This window comes from Grampus griseus (genome assembly GCF_964374135.1).
Source record: "Grampus griseus genome assembly, chromosome: 6".
NCBI classification, from domain to species: domain Eukaryota; kingdom Metazoa; phylum Chordata; class Mammalia; order Artiodactyla; family Delphinidae; genus Grampus; species Grampus griseus.
Genome location: NC_139000.1, coordinates 50,230,746 through 50,257,723, shown reverse-complemented (window position 1 = coordinate 50,257,723; position 26,978 = coordinate 50,230,746). Strand labels below are relative to the sequence as shown.

The window sequence follows — 26,978 nt, the reverse complement described above, 5'->3', positions numbered from 1 at the left end:
GAATTTTTTTTAAAGTAGTTAATTGTCCTCTTAGGTTTTATTTAGGGACAGATTTTTTTTTTTTTCCTTATCCCTTTTCACAATTGTTGCTGAACGGTGGGAGAGGAGAGTGCCAGTAATGATAAGAAAGAAAGAACGCTTTCCTTACTTTAAATTGCTACGATTTCATTCTAATCATAAAATATTGTCAGGTTCCTTCTTGTGGGTTGGGCAGTCCATCCCAGTCTTTCATACAAGAGGACTCAGGGACATCCAAACCATATTTGTACTCAGGAGGGAAGAGTGCTTTCTCCTGGACCTCCTTCTCTCTCCTGATACTGCATTTCTGCCTTTCAAGACTCCAGCCAAGTCCTGCTGACTTCATGGAGCCTTCTCTGCTTCTCCTGGCTCTAGGTAGTATTGGTTTCCTCTTCATCGCTATACCTACTGCCTGTAGCCCTTACTTTGTCGGGTTTCTTTGGGGGGGGGAGGGGAGTAGAGGGGGTGTAATGTCATGTAATGGTTATAAAAGCACTGCATCTGCAGACTTGTAGAACTGCATTCCTGACCTAGCCCTCCCACTTCCCTGCTTCGTGCAAATTAATCTTTGTGTGCCTCAGTCTTTTTACCTGTTGAATAGGAGTGGTTCCTACCTCAAACGTCGTAAGAATTGGAGGGGAGAAGGCGTGTAAAATTATCTGGCAGAAAACTAATCATTTGAAAAAATGGAAACCTGAAGAATATATATAGTATATGAAATAATCCCCTATCTTTATGGCAGATTTCCTGAAAGAAAGAGACAATGGCTTATGTATCTTTCCTAATAGCAGTGCATCTCTATAGAAAGAACTTGGGGTTTATCAGTGCTGATAGGTGGAGCTTGGGAAACATGGAGTGTTTGCTCATGGAGACCTGTGATACACATGTCATGATGTATTTCATTGTTGCACGTTAGAGAGTATTTCAGGCTTTAGGACCTCTTCCAGACTAAAACCCTTACAAGGCACAGGCTAGGGAGGGTGATGTTGCAACTTTGATGGTATGTGAAGTCAATACGCTTTCGTTTTAGTTTTCTTAACACTCGTGAAAGTTGCTGGGGTTTTTTTGCCTCTCATTCACATTTTCACAGCCCAGAATTCAGAAATCTGCTTTAATTTTAACACAATCGATCAAATTCTGTATAATTAGGACAAGAGATTAGATGACATTTACTTTTAAGCAACCTTTCATAAACTGTGTATTTTAATAATGTGAAAAAAGATTGAAAAGAAACAACTAAATAGGCTAAAACAAAGCAAATTACACTTCCTAATGATAAAAGCAATACAGATTCATTTGAAATTAAAAGAATTCCAATAAGCAAAAAGAAGTACACTTCACTGAGTTGCTGCTGTTTATCTTCCCATGTATATTATAGGCTTTTTCTCTTTTTTTTAAAAATTATTTTTTAAATTATTTTTGGCTGCGTTGGGTCTTCATTGCTGCGCACGGGCTTTTCTCTAGTTGCGGCGAGCGGGGGCTACTCTTCGTTGCGGTGCGCGGTTTTCTCATTGTGGTGGCTTCTCTTGTTGTGGAGCACAGGCTCTAGGCGTGTGGGCTTCAGTACTTGTGGCACGTGGGCTCAGTAGTTGTAGCTCGCGGGCTCTAGAGCGCAGGCTCAGTAGTTGTGGCGCACGGGCTTAGCTACCCTGTGGCACGTGGGATCCTCCCAGACCAGGGCTTGAACCCATGTCCCCAGGCGGATTCTTAACCACTGCGCCACCAGGGAAGTCCTATTCCAGGCTTTTTCTATGCTTAAATATGCACGTGTAATTTTCACACAAAAATGGCATCTATAGTCAGCTCCACAAACTACTTTTTTCCATATAATATACAGTGAATGTTTTAAATATACTTTTGCATCATTTTGCCTTCTGTGGCTGTACCATGTTATAGGTAACCAGCTGCTTTTGGTTCTCTAGCATGTTTCTAATTTCTTCTCAGTTACAGCGTTCTGATGTACATCTGAACAACTTTTAAAATGTAAAGACCACAGAACTTTCTTGGACTTGCCAACGTCAAATAGCTGGCATGTTAATTTCAATTCCATTTTGTCCATTTCTAAAGCATTCTTTTCCAAGTCAGTTTTGAGTGATTTATTTGATGGTCATGTTTGGATCTCCCGTGTGTGACTGAAAAAAAAAAAAAAAAAAGAGCATAGTTCTCTGAAAATAATCTGTATTTCAATTTTTTTCATGAATCTAAGACAGCCTTTTCTTCATTTAATCCAAACTAGAGAGTTTTGATAATGTCCCTAGGAACATGTTGCTCTGAGGTCTTTATCTCCTCTACTAGACCTATCTGTAATTCAGGATTAGTGAGGTCTCCAGGAGGTCAGTTACTGCTGTTTTGTCATTTCAGTGGAAAAAAGCCTGGAGCATTTGGAGGTGAGAAGGGGTGCGGAGATTGCATGGGTGGGTGGGTGGTGATGGAGAAGGAGGCCAGGATTAGACAGATACCTGCCCTCACAGACTTAAGGTTCCCACCCATTTTCATCTTTCACAGCTATGGCAACATGAGATCTCACATTTTCTAGGGTAGTCAAGATAACAAATATTGCCTCCAGCTGCCCATTGAAATGTCTCAGAAATCTTGACATTAAAATTGGCATACTTCTGTTTCATCCATCTAGAAATGATATGAAAATCCTTCGTGATGTCATGTTTGTCAGTATTAGGGTTATAAAATATGGTCACCAAAGGTGTAGGTCTTAGGAGAAGGAATAATAGAGATGACTTACTCATTTTTGCAGTAAATGTCCAGTGAATACCTAGTATGCACCAGGCACTGTGCTAGGGGCCGGGGATACAAAGAGGGGTGGGCAAGTCTTTAAGCTGCTCTTGGTGGGGTACACACATAGAAATTAAAAATGGACAGTGCTTTGCTGAAATATAGACATATTTCCAAGATTCTATAGGAATACAGAGGAAGGAAATACAAAGGTGTTTACAAAAGAAGCAGGTCTTTAGCAAGTTGATATCCTCCAAGGGGAACATGAAGAGGGTCATGTAACATGTGCAAAGAACAGAGTGTATTCCAGCAATTTCCAGCCAACAAGAATTGCAGTGTTCATTTAAAACAAATAATTAATTCTTAAGTTTAAAAAAATTTTTTTTACTAATTTAATGTTTTCTTATTTCTCTATATTTCTGATTTTTAAAAAACCGAATTATTTATTTGTTTATTCCTTTTTAGGAAGTTATGAAATCATTTGATCCTAAAAGAGTAAATGAAATGAACTTGACTTAATAAGGTGTTCTTGTATCTGCCTCCATCTCAATGACGTTCTTTTTCTCCTGCCTTGGATTTAATAGCTTAGAAATTATGGCTGTAGATTCATAAGGAGATCGAAAGATAGAATAGACAAAGACTATGTAGATCAAACTATCAAATTATCTGAGAATTTTTTCATGCTCTTAGTAATATTCCAAAGTGTGATCAAGGTCACTGTGCACGGTCTTAGCATTGGAAAAGCCCTGGGCTATGCATTCTGAGATTTCAAATAAAGTGGATTTATAGTGGAAAGGAACCAGAGTGTTAGACTAAATAGATACATTGTAACAGAGCCATAATGATCTTATTTAGATATTTTCCACATTAAATAAGGCATGTAGTACTGCTCTGTTATTGTCATGATTTTTTAAAATAAATGAATTTGCATCCATGGTAGTTTTTTTTTTTTTTTTTAATTCTCCATGGAGTACCACACGTGAATAAAATAATCTGTTGGAGCCCAGATTTGAATTAAGCTTCCTCAAAGTATAATGATTCCTTCATTAATTTTAATCTTGTTTTATAAGCAAGAATTTTTTTAAGTTTAGGAAGCCTAATTAACATTTTGGAGAGTGATAATTGGGGTGAATTTCTAATATGGTTGTAACATTGTTCACTTGGTAAATATTTCTTAAGCACCTACTCTAGGCCAGACACCAACCTTTCATTGACAATTTTATCTCAGTTTTCTAAAAGACACATTAATTCCCTTGCTTCATGGAGTTTATATTATAGTGAGAGGTAACACACCAAAAAAAAAAAAAAGAGGAGAGGGAGGGAGGGAAAGTGAGAGAGACAAACAATGGAATCCTTGCCAATTACAATAAAGGTTAGGAAGGAAGTAAATGAGGGACTGAGAACTTGAATGATAGAGAAGCACCTGTTTTGTACAGGCTGGTCAGGGAGAAGCGTTACAGACCTGGAGTAGTGTGTGCAGAGCCCTTGAGCTAGAAAGAGCTTGGTGTGTTTGAGGAATTGCAGTAAGGCTAGTGGGGCCGGAGCCCAGTGAGTAAGGGGAAAAACAGCATGAGATGAGGTTGAACAGCAGGGTAATCAGCAGATCCTACAGAGTCTTACAGGCCAAGGCCAGGAGTCTGGATTTTATTCTAAATGCAATGGGAAAGCATTAAAGGGTTTTACACAAGGGACTCACCTGAACAGATTTCCTCTTCATGATCGTTCTTGCTTGTGGAGAATGGAAGCGGGGAAACCCATGGGGAAGCTGTTGTATTCATCTAGGCAAGAGATGCCGGTTAACAGGGACCCCAAGGGGTAGCAGTAGGATGGAGAGGGGAGGATGAAGAGGGGACCGTGGTTGTGAGACATCAGCAGGACTTGGGGGGAGGGCGGGGGGAGGGGGGACAGCAGGCATGATTCCGAGTTTACTGACTGGAGTAAAAAGGGGGGTGGAGTGACATTGCACGAGATGGGAGATTGGAAGAGGCAGGAGTAGGGGTGTTTGAGTTCTGTTTAGGATGTATTACGTCTAATATACTGTGAGAAGCACCAAAGGGAGATGTCACTTGGACATGTAAGCCCAAAGCTAAGGAAAGTGACGCTCTAGCTAAGATTATATTTGAGATGACCACACTACCCATTAGAATGTTAGCTTGAATCGATTTTTTAAAAGTGCTGGGAGTGTGATTGATAATACTGAAACCCTCTCTCTAGTGCATATCCTTTGTTCATCAGTGACTCAGTTTAGCGCACACGCCAGTTGTGAAAATGAACGAAGTGGTGACTCTTCTCTTATTCCAAACGCATGGCACACAAGACCTTCCCTGCAGAACCTTCCAGATTCATGCCAGACCCCTCCCCAACATGTACCTCTGTATTTCCACCGTGACAAATAACTGGTAATTTCCAGAAGGCACCATGTTGTCCCACCTCTGTGGCTTTGCAAATGCTGCTCCTGTGTCCTGGAAATACCCATTCCAGCTTTTTCTACCTTGCTCTCCACGAGTCATTTAAGATACAACTCAGGGGCTTCCCTGGTGGCGCAGTGGTTGAGAGTCCGCCTGCCGATGCAGGGGACACGGGTTCGTGCCCTGGTACGGGAGGATCCCACATGCCGCGGAGCGGCTGGGCCCGTGAGCCATCGCTGAGCCTGCGCGTCCGGAGCCTGTGCTCCGCAACGGGAGAGGCCACAACAGTTAGAGGCCCGCGTACCGCTAAAAAAACAAAAAAAGATACAACTCAGGTAGGAATCACTTCCTCAGAGGAGCCTTCCTGGAATCCGGGTAATGTGCCCCTTCCATGTGCTCCCCTGGGCAACCTGTATCCGCCCCATCTCGGTGCTGACTACACTGTTTTCTGACTGCCAGCTGGTCCTCCTGTTTCTTAGGCAAAATCTCTTAAACCCAGGCAAGAGGGGCCCTGTTCTTGAGGTGTTTAGGTGTAAGAATTCCAAGTGTCAGAATTTTTTTGTTTTTTTGCGGTACGTGGGCCTCTCACCGCTGTGGCCTCTCCCGTTGCGGAGCACAGGCTCTGGACACGCAGGCTCAGCAGCCATGGCTCACGGGGCCCAGCCGTTCCGCGGCATGTGGGATCCTCCCGGACCGGGGCACGAACCCTTGTCCCCTGCATCAGCAGGCGGACTCTCAACCACTGCGCCACCAGGGAAGCCCGTCAGAATATTTTGAGCTGTTGTCTCCACACCTATATCTCCTTCTTCAACCTCCCCTTGATTCCCAGACAGGAAACTTGACCCGAGACACTGGTGTCCGTGCCCATTCCCAGTGCTCCCAAGGCTCTCTCAGTTAGCACTTGCTGCTGCCACACAGGTAGGTGGTCCAGAGGTATTTTAGGCTGTCACTGTTCCTCTGCCTGCCTGCCTGCTGATAAGGTGAATTGAAATCGTGTGTATGGGGGAGGGGGGCTTGCTGCCTTCCTTGAACCAAGACTCAGTCGTCCTGAGCTTCTGATGGAAACTCCGCACGTAGGGCTATTCAAGGGGAAACGACAAGCCTGGGCAGCAGAGAACTTGGAATTCCATGGAGACTTAGTGGTATTAACACTAGGAAAAGGGCACATATTTTTCCATGGATTGCTAATAATCAAAACAATGCTCGATCCTTCCTGGGTTGCATTCCTGAATTTAAACATCAGAGATTTATCCTTTTCCTTGATGTTAAGAGGGTATGTTTAGTACTGAGATACCAGCATGGTGGTGAGCTTTGAGGCAGCCTGCCAGGTGTGTGGGATTTGAAATAAATCCTAACGCTGAAGATTGGGGATTTCACCCCCTATTTTCAAAGCCATAGGAATTGAAATAGTTTAATAATAAGATGGAAAGTTACTCCTGTGAACTTAATACAGCACTTGAAAAGAAATCTTTGCCAGAGTGGACTGAGTCTCTTCCAACGGATAAGTGAAAGTCTAGACAGTTTTCACTTAAAGGTAAGGTTACTTTGCAGCATAGATAAACCCCAGTAGGGTTTGAAGATGAACAGCTCACTCCAAGAGAAGCCCAATCTCAGACTGAAGTTCACTCCTTAGGGCCGCTCCACAGGGTTGTCTTCTTTTGTTCTGTGACTCATGCTGTGTTGAATTCTGCTGGAATGAATGACGTAGGCTTGCCGCAGGGTATCACAGCCCAGTTCAGCCCCTGTGCCATAGAAGCAGTGAGGGGAGGGAGAGCAAGGCAGTGTGTGAGCGTACCAGAAAGCAGATTAGAAGAGACGCCAAAGGAGCACGGTGGGCATCTCCAGGCGGTGAGATTGCTGGCCAGTTTTATTTTATTTGTGATTCTCTATATTTGCCCAATATTTCTATAATAGATACGAGTTGCATTTATAGCCATATATATATATATATATATATATTTTTTTTTTTTTTTGCTTTACGCGGGCCTCTCACTGCTGTGGCCCCTTCCACCACGGAGCACAGGCTCCAGACGCGCAGGCTCAGGGGCCATGGCTCATGGGCCCAGCCGCTCCGCGGCATGTGGGATCCTCCCGGACCAGGGCACGAACCCGTGTCCCCCGCATCGGCAGGCGGACTCTCAACCACTGCACCACCAGGGAAGCCCATATAGCCATACTTTTTAAATGTTCAAAAAGAGATCCATTTGAAGAAAATGAGATGGGGGGAGGGATAAATTAGGAGTTAAAGATTAACAGATACACACTACTATATATAAAATAGATAACAAGGACCTACTGTATAACACAGGGAACTATATTCAAGTTATTGTAATAACCTATAATGGAAAAGAATCTGAAAAGTAATTCATGTACACCCAAAACTAACACAGCATTGTAAATCAACTATACTTCAGTTGTGTGAAATAAACCTAAAACAGGGATGGAAGGAAGGAAAGAAGGAAGGAAGGGAGAGAGGGAGAGAGGGAGGGAGGGAGGGAGGGAGAAAGAGAACTCTTGTAGAAGTATTTGGGATGCAAAATCACTGTCCTAGTTTTTCATCTTGTTTCTCACTCTGAAAACTAAACATTCATTTATTATCCAATGCTAAAAAGAAGGAAGAAGAAAACATTTATGAAGCATTGACTTAACTGAAAATAAGTAAGGACTGAAAATAAGACTTCCTTTCTGTACTCAAGATAGCTTATCTAAGAAGTGTGGCAGACATTCTTATATGTACATTCATTACACTTTCAACTTTTAAGTCCGTGTGCCAAGCACTGTGCTAGGTTCTGTGATTTACAGAGAAATACACAGAGGTTATTGCCCTGAAAGGGCTGATAGTGTAGTGGAAAGAAAAGAAATTGAAACTGATAATTACAGTGTAATCAGTAAGTGTCACAGTAGGGGCAGGACCAGGGCACCGTGGGAGCACAGAGAGGCACTGAGCCCTGACTTGGGAGGAGGAAGGGTGAATTCATAGAAGGAAACGATTGCCTTCGGTGCATCTTGAAGAATAAGAAACACCCAGCCGGGGGAGGGGTGGAGGAACAGTGGCATGTCAGGCTCTGGAGAGAGTGCAATGGAAAGAGGCAAGAGAGCACTATGGCTTCTGAGAACTGCAAATCATCCCATATGGCAGCAACCATGCTGGGGTAGGCAGCAAGGAGAGATGAATTGAAGAGGCCAGGTCATGAGAGGTCATGTGCTGTGCTAAAGACTTTTGAGTTCCCCCCTGAAGCAGTGGGAAGCTACCACAGGATTTTGAAGGAGAGTGACATAGACAGATTTGCATTATAGAAAGATTCTTCTAGCAATAGTGTGCCCCAGCAAGGCAGACTAATTAGGAGGCTGAGGCAGCAATCTGTGCAATAAATAAAGAAGTCTCAATTAAGAGAGTAACCGGGAAATGCGGAGAAAGAATCAAAGAACGTCAGGGAGATTGATTGAAAAGAATTTGATTGATGCGCTGTGGGATGAGGTTAAAAGAGGAGTCGGGATGACCCCTTGGTTTCTGGCTTGGACAACTAGATGGATGATGGCAGCATTCTCTGAGCGGGGACGAGTGTGATAAACTAGAATTTATAGTGCCCCTAAGATGCTATATAAGAACCCTGAAAGCAACTGAAAATATAGTCTGGAGCTCAAGAAAGAGATGTAGGCTCAAGAGTTATTGGGGACTATTCCAAGTAGGTGGCAGTTGAACCCCTGGGTAATGGAAGAGATTATGCAGAGGGAGTGAGAAGAAGAGAATACAGAAGACCACGAGGAACAGGAATTTCACGACGCAGCCCAAGAAGAGGGAGCCTGCCAAGGAGACCAAGGTGTGTTCCGAGACGTAGGGGGAAAGCCGGCTATATCAGGAAGGGGAAACCAGGTATATGTGGAATCCTGGTTTGGGCTCACTCTCAAGCCTGCCATCCATGGAAGAAAGGGCAAAGAGCCAGTGACAAGTGGCAGAAATGCCCACACCAACTGAGTTTGCCTCTAACAAGTCTCCCTGGACATAAACGTCTGCCAACATTTCATTTGTAAAACGTCTGGCAATATAAGTTTTCTGTTTGTTTAACTGGGCGTATTGCCTCCCCCAAGCAAAATCAGGCTTCTGTTAGTAAAGACCGTAAGGAAAGGGATTTGGGGTAGGCAAACGACAGTGTTGGCCATGTGGGATAGCCAAGGGCGGAGGCACTGTTGATGGAGGAAGACTGGTCATCCATCAGTTCAACACAGATCTCAGAGCCCAGTGTGTGCAGGCTACTCCAAGGTCAATGCCGTGAAGAAGTCCAGAAAGGTGACGAATGAAACTTCATGGGTGAAGTAACCAGTAGCCCACTTGTGAAGTTGGGGTGGTTATGGGGGGTGGCTGGATTGCTGCTGCATCCGGAAGTGAAGGGGGAGGGGAGGAAGTCAAGGCAGGGAGCGAACACTAGTCTTCGGAGGATTTATCTTGAGCATAAGGGGAGTGAGAAGGTTGCAACCAGAAGAGGGCGTCAGGGTGAAGAAGGCGTGTGCGGGAGGAAGGGTCTCAGGAAGGGTATCAACATGCTCACATTCCCAAGGTAAAGGGGCAGATGAGAGAAAGCCGTTGAAGGTCCAGGTCAAAGGATAACTGATGGAGAGAGGGCTCCAGACTGGTGTGTGCAGGAGGGAACACAGAACATTCCTTAGCTGTGCATTAGAGAGGAGGAGAGAGCCCCTGACTAGAGAGAAGGTTGGGGACCAGTGTGTGAGGGTTCACAGGTGGGAAAGGCAGCAAATGAAGGGACCATTCATCCCTCTGTGAAGCAGGAGGCAAGGTGAAGAGATTGTCAGGCAGGGCACCTAAGGAAATAAGTGAAGTCTTAAAATAGGCAGTCTTCGTAGAGGGGTTAGGAGCCCTTCTTTGGAACTGGACAGTCTGTATGCTCACAGCCTGGTTCTGCCACTTGACTGTGTGAATTTGGATAAGCTATTTAATCTCTCTGTGCCTTAGTTTTCTCATCTGTAAAATGAGGGTAATAACAGAAGCCTGTTACTTGGAGTCGTTGAGAGAATTAAATGGCTTGATTAATGTACTTTTTTTTTTTTTTTTTTGTGGTATGCGGGCCTCTCACTGTTGTGGCCTCTCCCGTTGCGGAGCACAGGCTCCGGACGTGCAGGCTCAGCGGCCATGGCTCACGGGCCCAGCCGCTCTGTGGCATGTGGGATCTTCCCGGACCGGGGCACGAACCCGTGTCCCCTGCATCGGCAGGCGGACTCTCAACCACTGCGCCACCAGGGAAGCCCTTGATTAATGTACTTTTAACTGTGCCTGGCACAGAAAAAGTGCTCCATATGTATTATCTGTAGAAATTACTATTAGCAGGACTGAGAGCAAATGCAGTCTTGGGTCACACAAACACCAAAATGTAAGCGGTCGATGGAGATTCTGCGAGCACAGCCAAGGAAGCACTGTGTTCTCCTAGGATAGAAGGATAGAAGGAATCAGGGAAGTCCTCAGAGACGAAAGACACTGGACTGATGCACAGGTCGCGGGGAACAAATACTGGGCTTAGGCAAGAGGCTGTGGAAGAGCATATGCTCTCCTGAGACTTGAGAGGGGGCAGGTGAGGCGCGGGGCGCGGTGTGTATGTGTAAAGGCTCCTCCCACCTCCAGGGAGGCAGAAATGCGCAGGCAGAGCAGAGCCGTGAGCCCGAGACTCTGCAGGGCCTTGAGTGCTGGGAGTCTGCCCCGTAGCCACGTGAAGTTTGGAAGCACAGCAGTGACAGGATCCGCTGTGGCTCCTGGTGCCCCTGCTGCTGCGAGTAGCTGAGGAGGCCGATGATAATAATAGTGCTAAATTTATGGAGTGTGAGCTCTATGCCCGGGACACCGCGAATGCTTTCCATGTTGGTCACTCCTCGCAGATGCCCTGTGAGAGAGATCCTGTCACTTCCCCCATTTCTCAGATGCGGAGGCTGTACAGCTGGTGAAGCCAGGCAGTCTGACTCCATCCCGTTTCCATGACCACTTGGTTGTCACCACCTTGCCCATTAGGGCGTGACTCGGAGGAAAGGGTGGCAGGCGGAGGATGGGGTGAAGACCTCAGTTAAGCCTGTGGTAGCTTATTGATAGTGGATTTTCTGTCCTAGTCGAGGAGAGTTTGGCCATAAAGATTAGAACCTCCTGCAGAGAGCTCAGGGGAATGGTGGATGTGTTATGAAGCTACAGGACTCCCCCAGAAGCCAGCTGCTAGCTAGGGAGTGTGACTGGATTCCAGGGCTGGGTGTCGGCAGGCAGTAGTAATATCTCTGTCTGTCTGGAAACACAGAGCCTTGTCTGTGCACCGTTCTATAGTCTGATTAAATGGCGAGGTTCTCAGTTTCAGTGACTCTGGCTGGCTTCTGGCTCTCCCTGACCTGAGAAGTCCAAGACCAACCCCACTTGACCACTGAGTCCCTGAGTTGTGGGAAAGTTCTCAATATGGATATAACCCAGTGGATCAGCCTGGGCCTAGTGTGGCCCCTCGGTTCATCCTGAGGCTGGGATGGAGGTGGGGAGGGAACCACAGGCGGGGAGACGGCTGCTCTTAGAGCTCGCGTGATGGTCCACAATTAGCAAGGCTTGAAATATTAGTCACCCCGACTGGCCCCCAAATTCCCACAGACCCTGGCAGTGCCTGGGTTCTGACCGTGTTTGCATTGTCAGCACCACTCAGGGCTCTGTCCTTTCAGTGTCGAGCTCAACCTGGCCTTCTAGGTTCTCACCACCGTGACCCCTGCAGCAACTGCTGCGTTCACTCTTTCAATCCAGTCTTCCGTTCCCATTTCATCCTGTCTCGTTTTAAGCAATATTATTATTTTTAATATTATTGGCCACCTACTCAAACGCCTTCAGCAGGTGTTCTCTAGTTTTTCATATCTGTGGTTGGCTCCCAAGGCCATCTAGCCTGCGATCACTGTCTCCAACTTCATCCCCCACTATTAGGTCAGGACGATCTTCCTCTCACCAGGAGTAGTTTTCCCAGATGCACCCACCACTGTCACCTGACAGCTGCTCCATCCATTAGGACTGCCTACTCCAGACCCTGTCACCTCCTCTTCTCTGAACAACTCCTTTAGTCTTGATTCTCCAGTTAAATTGTTGGTTTGTTGAAAACAACTCTCTGTCACGATGTCTCAAACCTGAACACAGAACTTGGGAAATTTAATATTCAGGGACTAATAACTGATTTATGATCCCATGGCCTTGGGTTTTGGGGGTCAAGGTTTTTAATTTTTAATTGCATTTTTTAGAACATTCCATGTAAGCCCTCTGACTGTGATAATTGAATACCTGTTAGAAGCAAAGCCAAGTAAAAAGTATTAGCTCCTAATCCTGTTAAAGACTTGCCCATTATTTCTGTGCTTTTGTTTTGGCTTCTCTTTTAAGCACCTTGACAACAGGGACCATCTTACTCATTGTCATTTCCCCCCAAAGTACCAACCATAGAAGTGCTGGAATCAATGTTTGGGTAAATGAATACTCTTCCAGGTGAAAGTGTGTCATAAGTGGTCATCTCACCGCTGTTTTCCCTCTATCTAGACTTTTATATTTGTGCCTCGTTTGAAACTTCTCTTATTACTTGTTGACTATTAAGGTTATTAGCCTAGAACTCTAGAAAATTTTTCTCCTGTTCAGAGTCTCTTCTACTCTTCGGAGCATTTGCAATTCCCTTGAGCAGTGCGTTTCTTTTAGGGTCCTATCTACCCCCATCTCTGTCCTTTCAGATTTCCCCTCAGACACACAGCCCACAAACACTGGCCAGAAGAAAGCGCTTTGGGGTAAACTACTATCTGTCCCTTGTTTGGGGGGCATGTAGGAGATCTGTGTTGCTGTGACTTTCTTTAAAGAAGATGAAATAAGCCCAGAAATACCCTGAACACTGCTGCAGGAGCAAAACCAAATCGATTTTGGTTATTTTGTTTGGACTGCTGCTTTTTACCAGTCATGACTGCATTCATTCCCATATGGTTTACACAATTATTATTATTGGAATAATTGAATAATTTCTGAGGCATATACTCTTGGGGGGAAAAAAGAGGAAAATAGGTTAGAAATAAAATGTGGAAAGGAAACATCATCTGGTAAATAAAAAATGAGAAAGTTTACAGTGTAGTAAGAATATAATGTTGTGAAGTCTACCCAATATCAAATGTCTAGTAAAAACCGGGGAAAGAAAAAATGTAAGCATTATATAGAGGTAGAAAGTCCAACTATGTGCAGTTCTTAGTGACAGTCCCAGATGTCTCTGGGAAGAGACAAAAAAGTGACAATGTTTGTGAAGTCTTCATAGAGGCTTTTCCTTGTGCCAAATGGAAGCCCAGGTGTCATGACCATGTATGAATTTGCTCTCCTGACTTTTCAGCTCTTTCCCCAACCCTCTTACCCTACCCCTAAACACACACAAACACACAGTAGGTCTTTGTGTATTTAACATGAAAACCAGGGCAGGAGAAGATTGTACAATCATGGTGTTTTCCTGAAAGGCTGTGAGTTGCACTGGTCTGAAACCAACACACCCGTCACAGTTGTTTCCATGGGCTACTTTCTTCTGTCTAATGTTTGCAGTGAAGCCTTGGTTTGAAAAGACGTATGAATTCTTTTAGCACAACCTTTGCTGGGAAAATGAATTACGAGTGGTTCATTTTATGCTGAGCCTTTTGTCATCGCCATTTATAGCTATTCTGTTTATTCACTTGGTGAGAGCCATTCTGAGAGTTGATGAGGGTGTTTCGTGAGAGACTATAAGAGCCCTGCAATTTGTTTTGATTGGTCTCCATTTGGATTCATAGCGAGCAGGTGCCACCGTTTGGAATTGGTTTTGGCAGCAGCTTGGTTATATAAATATTAGATACATGAAACGAAACCTCATTTACATTATTTTCATCAGTAGGAATAGGGGAGCATTACGCTGAATATAAGAGCACCACGGTTTTATTTTTACAGCTTCGGAGCTTACGAATGTGTAACATACCATATGTCTGAACATATGTGTGTATAGGTGGCCTCCTTTGTGCAGATACTCAACATGCAGATCTTTTGCATTTCTTTGAGAGTTTATGCAAATATTCTAAAGAAAGAAATATGAGCCTATGATTTCTTAATAAAACAGAAAATTTTTCCCATTTGAAAAATATAGGTATTTCTACTTTGGAAAATCTGTCAAGGATGGTTTTCAGTTAGGTGTATTCTCGTTGCTTATATTTAAGCCTTGGAAAATAACCTATCACATTTTTAAGCCTTTGGTTTTTCCTGTCCTGTTGTTGTTTTTTGTTGCCAAAGCCACATTAGAAGAGTATCAAACCCCTTCCAAGTGCACGGGAAGGACTACAATACTTCTTACCTCCCCAGCAAAACTACTTACGAGGCTGACATTTTCCTAAGAATGACTTTCTAGGTTTTCATGAAAACCATATACATTTTTTACAGATTTATTTTTATTTAGGCAAGGGACTGAACAGGGGTTTGTGACCATAGGTAGAATGAGCAATCTGGATGTCTGTCTGTAACCCTATAAGTAACATCCTAAGCCTGCTTCTGGGTATATTCTTAAAATGCCAGATTCAAGATCTCAGAGAACACGCCGGAACATGTGTTAAATATGCTTCGTCCTGCTGGGGCTTTCTTTAAGCTGCCATGGCACCTGGCATCTTCCTCACCCTCTACGTCTCAACCTTGTGTCCCCCCAGAAACTGCTCAGTTTCAGTGTTCCTCATAAATGAAGCTTTCCATGGTCCCTACAGGCTGACTTGGGCAGCTCTTTCTCCAAGAGCCCTAGTAAAGCACGTGGCATGTTGTATTGTACCTGTCCCCATGTCTGTCTCTTCTGCTGATGTGACTTCTTTGAGGACGAGAATCTGTTTCTGTCTTTATGGCTCCAGGGCCAAGCCCATAGCCTGACATGTACTGTTCAATGATGTTGATGAATGCATGAAAAAGTGAATTAGTTTGCTGGCAGATAACATGAACTCAGAAGAGCATAATTTAAACAGAAATGATTAACATTAACAGGCAGACATGACCAAGGCCCAAATTGTGTTTTAATTGCTTTCTCTATTGGGAAATGATCTAGGAAAGGTTACCATAGATAGCCTGAATGGCGTGAAAACACTTGAATTTGGCTAACTTGTGGAAGATCAATTCCCATAGGGCAGGTTGTACTCATGATGATCAAATGATTAGTGAGTCTCCTCATTCTGAAGAGGATCTGAGGGGAGGCTCTACCCAAGAAAGTTGGCGATGGCTCCAAACCAGAAGCGCCATGTAACAGAGTCAGCAGGATTCGTGATAGAAAAGAAGTGGATAGGACCCAAGGTCATAGAGAATCAGTAGAAGAGATGGACCGAAAACCAAAGCCTTCAGAGGCCTCTTGCACTGTTCTTCCCATTAGTCCTTGTTGCGTTGCTTCATTGGTGTTTAATGAAGAGGTTGTTTTTATGGGAAGATCAGTAAGGACTCATGGCTAGTGCCCCTCGCCTCTTGTATCTATAGGTTGGCCTACTTAGTTGGGTAATTTGGTAATTAGTCATTTCCCCCCTCATTTGGCCTTGCATGAGGAGCAAACTCATCTGTGGCAAATTAAAATACTGACTTCGATGGCCCTAGCTGGGAAATTAGAGGTTGAAAGGGTTACATCTGACTAACTCGAATATGGCCCCCAAGTATAATGTATCTAAAACCTTCGGTAACTGTAGAGCTTTTGTTTTTGTTTTTGTTTTTAACACCTTTATTGGAGTATAATTGCTTTACAATGGTGTGTTAGTTTCTGCTTTATAACAAGGTGAATCAGCTATACATATACATACATCCCCATATCTCCTCTCTCTTGCGTCTCCCTCCCACCCTCCCTATCCCACCCCTCTAGGTGGTCACAAAGCACTGAGCTGATCTCCCTGTGCTATGCGGCTGCTTCCCACTAGCTATCTATTTTACATTTGGTAGTGTATATATGTCCATTGCCACTCTCTCACTTCATCCCAGCTTACCCTTCCCCCTCCCCATGTCCTCAAGTCCATTCTTTAACTGTAGAGTTTTAAAAAGCTCCCCTACCACCCTGTAAACTCAGAAATGCCCTCCAGGTTGAGACTCATTGATGTCGAACAAGTTTTACAGGAAATAATTATGTAAGTTAATATTGTCAGCTAACCTCCTGATTGCCTTTACAAATTGAAAAATGCAATGCAATATTTAGTAGACAGTCTTCCAACATTTTGTCAAATAACTAGGAGGGAGAGTGTGGTATGGTAGAATGAGCAGTAGATTTGAAGTCAGACAGCTCTGGATCAAGTCTCAACCCCACCACCTCTTGACTTGACCCCAGGCAAATTGTCCCAAGTCACAGCCTCACTCCTACGCTTAATGAAGAGGCTGCAGTAGACCCTGGCTACTTTGTAGTGATCTATTTAAGCTCTTTGGAAATCCCCAGAGTCATAAAAATAGAAATGTTTGTACCAGCTCCTAGCCTGCCTCCTAATCCACATTTTCTTTGGGAACCATGTATCTTGTGCATATCATTAGCTCATATCTGCTTTCCCACATTCATATTTTTATCTCATTTTTGTATCTCATTCTGTAGCCCGTCACTGGCCTGTTTGTCTCAAAGCCATTCCTCACTCTTCTCCTGTTCTGTGTCACAGGGCAGGCATTCCTAGAGGATACATTTCTCGGGCTCCCTGTGTCACATGGTTTTCAGTAGGCTGGCCCATGGGAGCCATAGACAGGGATTGCTGGGTAGAGGGGCTGAGGGAGAATCTAGAGTGTATCCCCCTCTCTGTGCCCTGGGTAGTATCTGCAACAGTGACTGTCTTCACCATGCCTCCAAATATACCCCCTCCTTCTGTAGTTCCAACCTCTTCCAGTTCACCCTCGCCATGATGTTCCGCCGATACCTCCGACTTTTGAGGTCTGGTAACACCCCTTCCCTTGGTGTGCCTCTAGCCCTTGGGGTGCCGATGTTAGTCTCTGCATTTCATCACCATCTTTTGCTTAGCTTTTTAACTCACCCGTCACTTTTATAACTAATTCCATGTCTTAAATTCTCTTTCTTTAACATACCCAGAATAGGTTCTGTGTTCCCTCCTGGACCCTAACATCTCTCTTGAAGTGATAAAACATATTTATTGCCTCTACTGCTTAGAGTAGCTTAGATGAACCCAAGGCCTTGAAGCATACTGAAAAAACTGGTTCCCCAGACCCACCATGCAGAGGCAGTGATTTAGTTGTTTTGGTGCATGGCCTGAGAACCTGAATTTTCAGAAAGCTCCCCAGGGGTTCTGATGCTCAGCATTGGTAAAGACAACAGCAAACCAGGCTGAGATGGAGGGATTTGGGAGTTGCTATATTTCTTCACCAGTAAGGGCTTCACTTCTACAAACCAGCCTCACAGCGAGAGCCTCAGCAAAATTAAAAATGACTGCGTCCCATGGATGTTATAGAACAGTCAGTTACAAGTGTCAGAATCACACAAGCTAAATTGAAGAATGCCAGGGCTTCCCTGGTGGCGCAGTGGTTGAGAGTCTGCCTGCCGATGCAGGGGACGCAGGTTCGTGCCCCGGTCTGGGAAGATCCCACATGCCGCGGAGCAGCTGGGCCCGTGAGCCATGGCTGCTGGGCCTGCATGTCCGGAGCCTGTGCTCCGCAACGGGAGAGGCCACAACAGTGAGAGGCCCACGCACCGAAATAAAAAAAAAAAAAAAGAATGCCAAAGGATTCGTTGCAGGATTAAATGAAATCTTTTTTGTGACAGCATCTCACACATAGTTGTTGCTCAATAAATGAGTCTTTCCTTCCCTCCAGTTGAATGAAAGCATAGAAAGGTAGCAGGCTCTGAAATAGTATAAATTATTTATTCCTTATGCTAACAAAATCCAGATACCAAATACCAGAAAGGACAGATAAGCCATCATCAAGTCAAAAAAAATTTCATTGCTTGGCATGTATTATTGTTAGCTGAGCTGGTGTTTCAACAATCTAATCATATGACACTATTAATTGGCTCTGTTTAATGTCAGAAATAATTTAAGGAAATAAGTTCTAACAGGGAGTCTCGTGTCAGATTACATATTAACACATCTCCTAAGGAGACCTGAGTCTTATGATTATGCCCTTACTTGGCCATTAGAATTTCTGCATTCCAGGCTCTTGCCAGAGACTATAATTTTGAGTGGTCCCCTGTCCAGTTCTTATCAAAAGGTTGGTCATGAGAAATAATTTTCAGAGAGCACTGCCTGAAGGATATGAAGTCTGTTTGTTCCTCAGCTAGAGAGCCTACGTATTATTCATGGTTTAAGTCATCAGATCTCCGTGTAACAGCTTCTTGTCAGTTTCCCTTTGCTGGGCAGGATTGATGAAAAAAGACACATCTGTCCTTATGGAATTTTTGAACTATGTGTTCAAAGGGAAAACTCTCATAGGTTTCTAGACAGAGAAAACCAATAAGTTACCAAGACAGAAGCATCAGACTAGCGTGAAACTACTCACCTGTAAGCCAGGAAGCAAGAAGACAGCAGTGACATAGCAATAGGGAGATGAAAGAAAGGTCTGGGAGCCAAGAATCCAAGAGATCTAGTTATACATGGGGACAAAGGAAAGACATTTCTGGACATGGAATGACACAGAGCAGACCATCCATGCGCCACTTTTTAGGAACTACTTGAGAAGTTGTTCCAACTGAATGAAAATTGAATCAGAACAAAGGTGTTCGGATAGGAGGAGATGAAGAGTCAAAGAAACAATGATGAGCAATGAACCTTGTAAAACTTGTGGTCAAGTCTAAATAAATGTTAATAATATGACTGTGAGCTATAAATTGTTCATTAAGAAGAGCTGTGTCGGGCTTCCCTGGTGGCGCAGTGGTTGAGAGTCCGCCTACCGATGCAGGGGACACGGGTTCGTGCCCCGGTCCGGGAAGATCCCATATGCCACGGAGCAGCTGGGCCCGTGAGCCATGGCCGCTGAGCCTGCGCGTCCGGAGCCTGTGCTCCGCAACGGGAGAGGCCACAACAGTGAGAGGCCCGCGTACTGCAAAAAAAAAAAAAAAAAAAAAAAGAAGAGCTGTGTCAACTAAGAGGAGCTATTTAGTGGTTCAAAATGGAGCAGTCATTGAGAGAGTGAAAATATTCCATATATCTCCTCTTGCGGGGGAGGAAGAGAACAGATGTCATGGGTTGGGCTCTCTAGAAGCAGGCACTGGGACAGAGTTTTGGGTGCAAGATGTTTTCAGGGGTCAAAAAAACATATGTTGAAGTCCTAACCCCCAGTACCTGTGAAACATGACTTCATTTGGAAATAGAGTCTTTGCAGATGTAATGAAGTTAAGATGAGGTCATTGGGTGGGTCCCAATCCAATAGGACTGGTGTCCGTATAAAAAGAGGAAAATGCCACGTGAAGGCAGACAACAGAGGCACAGACTGGAGTGATGCAGCTGCATGCAAAGGAACGCTCAGGATGAACGGCCACCACCATGCAGCTAGGAGGAGGAAAGGAAGGATGCAGTCCAGAGCCTGGGTGGAGCAGGGCCCTGCTGACACCTTGATTTTGGACTTTCAGCCTCCATAACTGTGAGAGGATGAATTTCCGTCGTTTTAAGCCACACAGTTTGGAGAGTGATACAACCTGTGAAAGGAGGAGGGGGAAGCACGGTCAGGCAAGCAGAGGAAGAAGTCAGACTTCCATGTAGGACCCACAAAGCCGGGGCCAACTCAGTGGGGAGCTGCCCCATCATTCAGTCACAGGCTGTGTGCAGCCCCAGCTAGGCCAGGGCCTGCGAGAGGAGGCTCCCTGCAGAGGCAGACCCTGAAAGGGCTGGCAGCCGGAGGCGTCTGCTGACCACACTCTTAGTGGTGAGCAACCTGCCCTCCTTGAGGGGAGATCTGGGTGGCACAGGTCTGCGTCTAGCACAATAGACCATAGGAAAAATGCTTGGGTAGTGGGATGGCATAAAGTCATTTTATTATTATTATTTTTTACTAGAAATATATAGACTCTTAATGGTTTAAAAATAGAAAGATAATTATGAGCAAAATATATGTGGAATAAAAAATTTCAATTAATGGGAAAAAATAGAATTGTAAATTTTATTAACCCAGCAAGAAAGGAATAGATAAAAATAAATGCAGGAACCATAACTATAATTAATAGTAAACAAATATGATGCAAGTAAACCAAATATAATCTAATCACAATAGATGTGAATTTGTTAAGTCCCCTTTCAAATGACAAAGACTCTTAGATTGGTTAAAAAAAAAATCCAGTTTTAAGCTGTTTGTCAGGAACACAGCTGAAACCAAATGACAATAACTAAAAAAGCTGAAGATAAAAAAATGGACAAGAAGATGCCAAGCATGTGCAAATAAAAGGGAGGAAGTGAGGATATTAGCATCAAGATGGAATCCAAGACCCAAATTATTAAATAAGAAAAAAAGATACTTTTGCAGATAAAGAGTACAATTCGCAAGGACACTATTATACATACATATATCCTTTGTACACGGCCAGCATAGTTACGGAAATTTTAAGGCAAAAAATAAAAAGTAGAAATACAGGAGAATATGATTAACCTATAACCATATCAGAGAATTTTACTGTATTTTTTCATAATTTGACAAAGTAGACAATGTTATAAGGTGGCAATAATATAGTGTTTTTCTACCCTAGAAACAGGGCACAGGCACGTTTTCCTCTTGTGTCTACGTAACATTTAAAAAAATTGTTTCTATGGCCATAGGAAAAAACTTGAACTTGAGTGGGAGGGGAAATTTTACTTATCCCATATTTTGATCCCAGTGCAATAAGCAAGAATATAACAATGAATGAAAAGATTAATAATTAAAATATAAATACTTAACGTTAAGAAACTCTCTTATAGATGATTCCTGGATCAAATTGAAAATCAAGTCCAAAATTACAAATTATTTGGAAATTAAACAGAACACTTCACATCAAAATTTATGAGGAAATCATTAATATATTCAGGAATACTTTGTAGCCTAAGTGATTTTAATACTATCTTTTTAAAAGAGTGAAAATAAACTAAGTAGTGCATCTAAGAAATTCTTTAAAGCCCAAAGAAAGAAAATATTAAAAGCTAAAATTAATGGAAATGGCCACAAAAACAAATAATAGAAAAGGGAAGTCTGACTAACAAAAATACATATTTATAACATATATATGGAACATATAATACATATACATTTTATGTCTACACACACACACACACACACACACACACATATATGCATACATGCACACACACACACCCCATCAAGAATAAGGAAAAAGACATTACCTGGATCCCAAAAGAATCGAAAGACTTCAGTAACAAAATATTATGTGTTAACTTTATGACAATAAATTTAAAAATCTAAAGGAAATTGATGGCTTTCTAACAGCAGTAAATTATGAAAATTTGATTCAAAGAAAGGTTATTTATAAATTCCAAGAAATGAATAATCCTGCAAAACTAAGTGCATATAAAGAGCCATCCAATTTTATGAAAAGTATTAATTTTTTAATACCAACACCTGGTAAAGATGGGAGAAAAATCATTCAATTTCAATTATGAAAATATCCTTTTAAAAATGGTAGCAAATCAAATCTAAGTTAGGGTTTTTCTAGAAAGATATAATTTTTCATTGTGAAATTTCTCAATGTTATATTTGGCACAGTAGAATAAAGAAGAACAATTATGATTATATCAACTGATGCTGAAAATGCATTTGATATAATTCAGTAGACATTCCTAATAAAAAGTAAAGTAGAACATAGCAGAAAGAAGCTACTGTGCTACCAAACAAACAAGACCATTATAGAGCATGGTGACTACTGTAGGATTATAATATAAATATCAAACACTACTACTATTACTCAACTGCTACTATTCAACATTTATTTGGAAGTTCATTGAATGTAATAGGAAAAGAAATAGAAGTACGATGTATAAATATTGCAGGTAGTGTGACTGAGACGCTGCCTAAAATCTTTTAAAATTCTGTAAGAGGATTTGATTAAATGGCTGGGTGAAAGATAATAGATGAAACCCAATCATTTTCTTTCTATGAGTTAATAACCAGTTAGAAATGCAAATAGAAAAATCCTTATTTAAAAGCATGACAAACTAAAGTATCTGGGAATGAATTTAGTAAGACATAAGACAAAAACAAAAAATATGGTTGTAGTAAAAGATATAAAATAACATTTGAAGAAATAGAGAACTATACCATGATTTGAATAAGAAAACTTAAAATTCCAAAGATATTAATGCTTCCCAAAGTAGTATATAACTTTAATATAATTCTAGTCAGAATTCCAACTTCGCAGGGGGCTGGTGGGGTGGGCGTGTTTTCAGGTTAAGCAATGTGCTTTTCAAGTCCATATAAAAATATAAACTTGGAAGAAAAATAGTGTGGGGAACTTGTAGCAGCAGCATGTTACTGCATTTAAGACAACATATTAGCTTAGAAATCAACAAGTAAGTCTTTGGAACAGAGAGCCTAGAAATATATTGAGGTATACAGGAAAACTTAATATTTGCTAAAGGAGGCATGAAGGCATGTCCTTCCAGTAAGAAGATAGATTATAAAGTAAATGATGTTGGGGCAATTAGCTACCCATCTGGGAGACGATGAGGTTAGATTCCATTTGAAGCAAAGATCTAATGTTAAAAATGAGCTATAAAGGTATTTGAAGAAAATACAGGAGAATACATGTAGTGTAACATCAGGCTTGGGAGAACTCTCCCAAGTAAGACAGTAAATCCACAGTCCATCTAGGAAAAATTAGTAGATTTGACTATGTAAATATTTTAAATGTCTACCTGACAAGGCACCATAAACAGAGCCAAAAGATGAACAATAGCTTGCAGCTCATATGACACAGTTAATGTTTAATATACCAGGAGATCTTACAGATTGATTATAAAAGAAAAAAAGATAAACAGCACAGTATAAAAATAAGCAAAAGGAAATGAACTGAAAATGTAAATCACCAGTAAAGCTGTGAAGAGGATAGGCCCCGTTAGTGGTAAGAGACCGTGAATTAAAATGACTGAGGTGTCATTCTCTGCCCATTAGATTGGCAAACATTTTAAAGATGGCAAACATCCAGTGCTGATTAGTATGTCATTAAGCAGGTACTCATTATGCACTGTGGGACTCATTGCTTCACCCTTTTTACAGAAAAGAATGTAACAAAGGTCCTTCAAATACTTAATGCACTTATCAACTTTGGATCAATTTCCAGGATTCTTTCCCACAGAAATAAAAGTACTAGAACATTAGAGATGTTTATGTAAGTCTGTTTATTCCTTCTCTGGTTACAGTAGCCAAACCTGGAAACTGTCTGCATGTTTGTCCAGGAGGGAGTGATTGCTTAAATGATGGTGTATCCATTTTGTGGAATATGGTACAATTATTTTTTTTAAAGGTTACACCATAGGATTCCATTTGTAACTTTTTTTTTTTTTTTTGGTTGTGCCGGGTCTTAGTTGCGGCAGGCAGGCTTCTCCTAGTTGTGGCTCGTGGGTTTCTTAGTTGCAGCTCGCTGACTCCTTAGTTGTGCAAACTCTTAGCTGCGGGATGCAAGCGGGATCTAGTTCCCTGATCGGGGATTGAACCCAGGCCCTCGGCATTGGGAGCGTGGAGTCTTAACCACTGCGCCACCAGGGAGGTCCTGATACAGTTGTTTTTAAGTGAGAGAGATATATAATATAGATTTGGAAAATATCTTTAAAATGCTGATAGAAGTGGCTGAAATAAGTGTGTGCATGTGTGTGTGTAAGCATAGGGAAGATTTTGGAAGGATAGTCAACAAACTGTTACCATTGGTTATCTCATTGGGGAGATACTGATGGGACCTTATTCATTTTTACTTTAAACTGCATTTTTAAAATTAGTTACCACAAGCAAGTATCTCTTTTGTATAAAAACATAATTATAGGGCAAAAAGGTTTGTTGAACTGTCTTTGAAGTTGTGTTATTGAACCAACCTTCATGAAAATCACAGTTGATTTATCACAGGGATAATATTGCAAAATTATCCACACATCACGTGGGGTCTCTTTTTTGAAGACCCACAGGAGAAACTTCCACTGCAGCCTCAATCCCCAATGTGGTTCATTTAAGCAACTGACTTGTTTTTATCTTATGAACATTGGCCATTTATGTAACTGATTATTTCTTCCTCTGCTGTGACCACTAGGAATCTCAGAGTCAAACTGGAGACTGACCAGGGTATTCAACAACTATACAGGATTACACGGCTCACATTCTGTGCACAGCCCATACTGCTGGCACCATCTTGTTCCTCACCTTTATCTTCCCTTTATTTATACACACATTTCTTTATTTTAGTTTTAACTGATTGCATTGTGTGTATCCCTATAGCCACCTCTGATCTCTTCTGGGAGATGAAGTAGAGGTATGAATAAATAATGAATAGTGATTTCTATTTTAACAGGAACCTGGGAAGGAAAACAGTCTCAACAATGAATAGGCCACTCATCACGACCAATTACAGATGACTTGCCATTTCATTGACAAAGGTAAGGCAGTACGGTCTATATTTTTAATTAATTCCAACGGACTCATTAGAAGCCCTTACTCTTTTGTTTTATATTTACAAATACTCTAAATCATGTATCTAGTTCATGGCCTTTAACTTTGACATTATCAAATTGAAAACAAACAGCAAGCAAATAGAAACAGGAAATGTTGTGGATGTTGGCATGCCAAAAGGGGCAGAACCCAGGAGATGTGGTCTCTGCTATTAATTACTGTGTATGGTTAAATATTTGACTAGCATTAGTGTTTTCCTTATTTCTAAATGTAGCAGTGCTCACTGCAGCATACTTGGAGAATATAGCAAAATATTAACATGATAACACAAAGCATTCACAATCCCACCATCTGTAGATAATTACCAGTACTTCTGTGAATTTCTTTCCTCCTTCCTTTTTGCATATGTAGAAATATATATGATTATAATGTTTTTAAAAGCAATGTTTTTAATCCATACTTACCTTGGCTTCCATAGTTGTAAATGATGTACCTTAACGAGTGCAGAACATAGCAAGTCTAGGAAGAGACAGTAATTGTCGCTGTGACCATTTTAATAGCCGTTTGCAGTTGACCAGAGCATCCCCAAGCATCTAATTTACCGCTCCTACATGGATGTCCTGGTGAATAAGTCCGTGTGACCTTTGTTAAACAGAGACAAACAAACAAAAACCTTTGAATCCAGGTGATATCTCATGGTCTGCTTTTAACATTATTATCTGCTTGTGCTGCTTAAAGGGAATTGTTTTTTTTTAAATATATTAAGTTTACCCACTTCTTTTCTACTGTCTAGTCAGGAATGATTTACAAAGTAATAAAAAAAGACTCATCATCCGTCCTTCATTCATGCCAATTTGTCAACCCCTCATTAAGACTGTATTTTCAAGCCCTTTCAGCATTGCTCTTGAAGTTTTTCGGTTTTAGAGGCTGCAAAGGCTTAAAAGTGAAATTACTGAAATGCCATGAGGGAAGTCTTCATTCTGTGGGCTCTATCAAACAGTTGAAGATTAAGGAAAATCCTACTCTTATTAGTGGTAGTACATACTAAATTGCACAAACATACTCTAATACAGAAATAGGGATCAAATATCAGATAACTCATATATTCTTATAGTGATTATGTAATTTGAGCTTTCCAGGGGAATGATACAGGGTTGGGTTTGGTTTTTACCCTGAGCCTGATATTGTAAAACCTTTCAAATATTCCAATTCCACTAATATATTATTCAAAACTCATATTATGAAGTAACTAGAAAAATCAACTATTCTTTACATAAATTAAGCAGATACAGTGTGGGAAGCAGTAGTGTATGAAACATCTGTCCTTGAAAACTTCATATTCAAATATGGACAGATTGAATGGAGACAAATGGAACTGAAAGTTTATCTGAGAGAATGCTTGGATTGGTGGGCAGTCATAGGTCTGGTGAGGTTGGCTTGCCATGGTCCGTTCTTTCATTTTCTTGGGTGGTTTTTAGTCACATCCAGCTCATGGCAGTCATTTAGTTCCGGTACAGAGAAATGGCTGGCAGATCCTTAGGTTTAGTGCATACTATGTTTATTGAAAGCCCAAGATTTAAAATGTGCTTCAAAGGCTTATGAGAAAGTCAGAAGTTTTCTCCTCCATGGTGTATAGAATGCTCTTCATTGCAATTTAAGATAAGACCCTTAAACATCATGGCACGCTGAGTTATGTAGTTATCCTTGTTTACCACATAGGTAACTGGTTTTAAGAAATCAGATGAATTAGAAAATGTAAAAACCTTATTATTAAAAGATGAGAGGAGCACATGTTTAAACATCTGATACCTCCCAATGAAAAATAAAATTTTATCTAAAAGCATTGGAAGAAATCACAAAAATAGTCAATAGTTTTAAGTATGAAAAATGTAAAACTTCTCCATGTCATAATTATAAAACAAATTAAAAGACAGTAGCATGGAAGGTACTAATAATGTGCTTGTGAACAGATTAATAACCTTAATACATAAAAATCAATAAGGAAACCACTAATATTACTAGCCATAATAGGTAAAAAATCAATACCCAAGACCCCAATAGACCAGTGGGCAAAATAATAGAAAAGTTGAAAGAAGAAATACAAAGAACCAAAAAAAGATATGCAAACAATGTTAACCTTCGCTAATAATTTTCAAGGATGCAAATTAAAATCAGGAGGTGCTTCCTTTCACCTGTCAAATTAGCAAAGAGTTAAAATGATAATAGTCATTGCTAAGCGTGTAATGAAACCAGCTTCCACTCATTGCTGTTAG

The 26,978-nt window shown here is 41.8% G+C and overlaps 1 protein-coding gene across 2 annotated transcripts in view; it reads left to right on the top strand.

Annotated features, from left to right (window-relative positions):
- PIP5K1B (phosphatidylinositol-4-phosphate 5-kinase type 1 beta) overlaps nucleotides 1-26,978 on the top strand; it is a 323,269-nt gene that overhangs the window by 82,598 nt on the left and 213,693 nt on the right. For both annotated transcript variants that reach the window (XM_082656617.1, XM_082656616.1), the window contains exon 2: nucleotides 24,608-24,692. The gene's annotated coding sequence lies outside the window, so the exon portion shown is untranslated. The remainder of the gene's footprint in view (nucleotides 1-24,607; nucleotides 24,693-26,978) is intronic.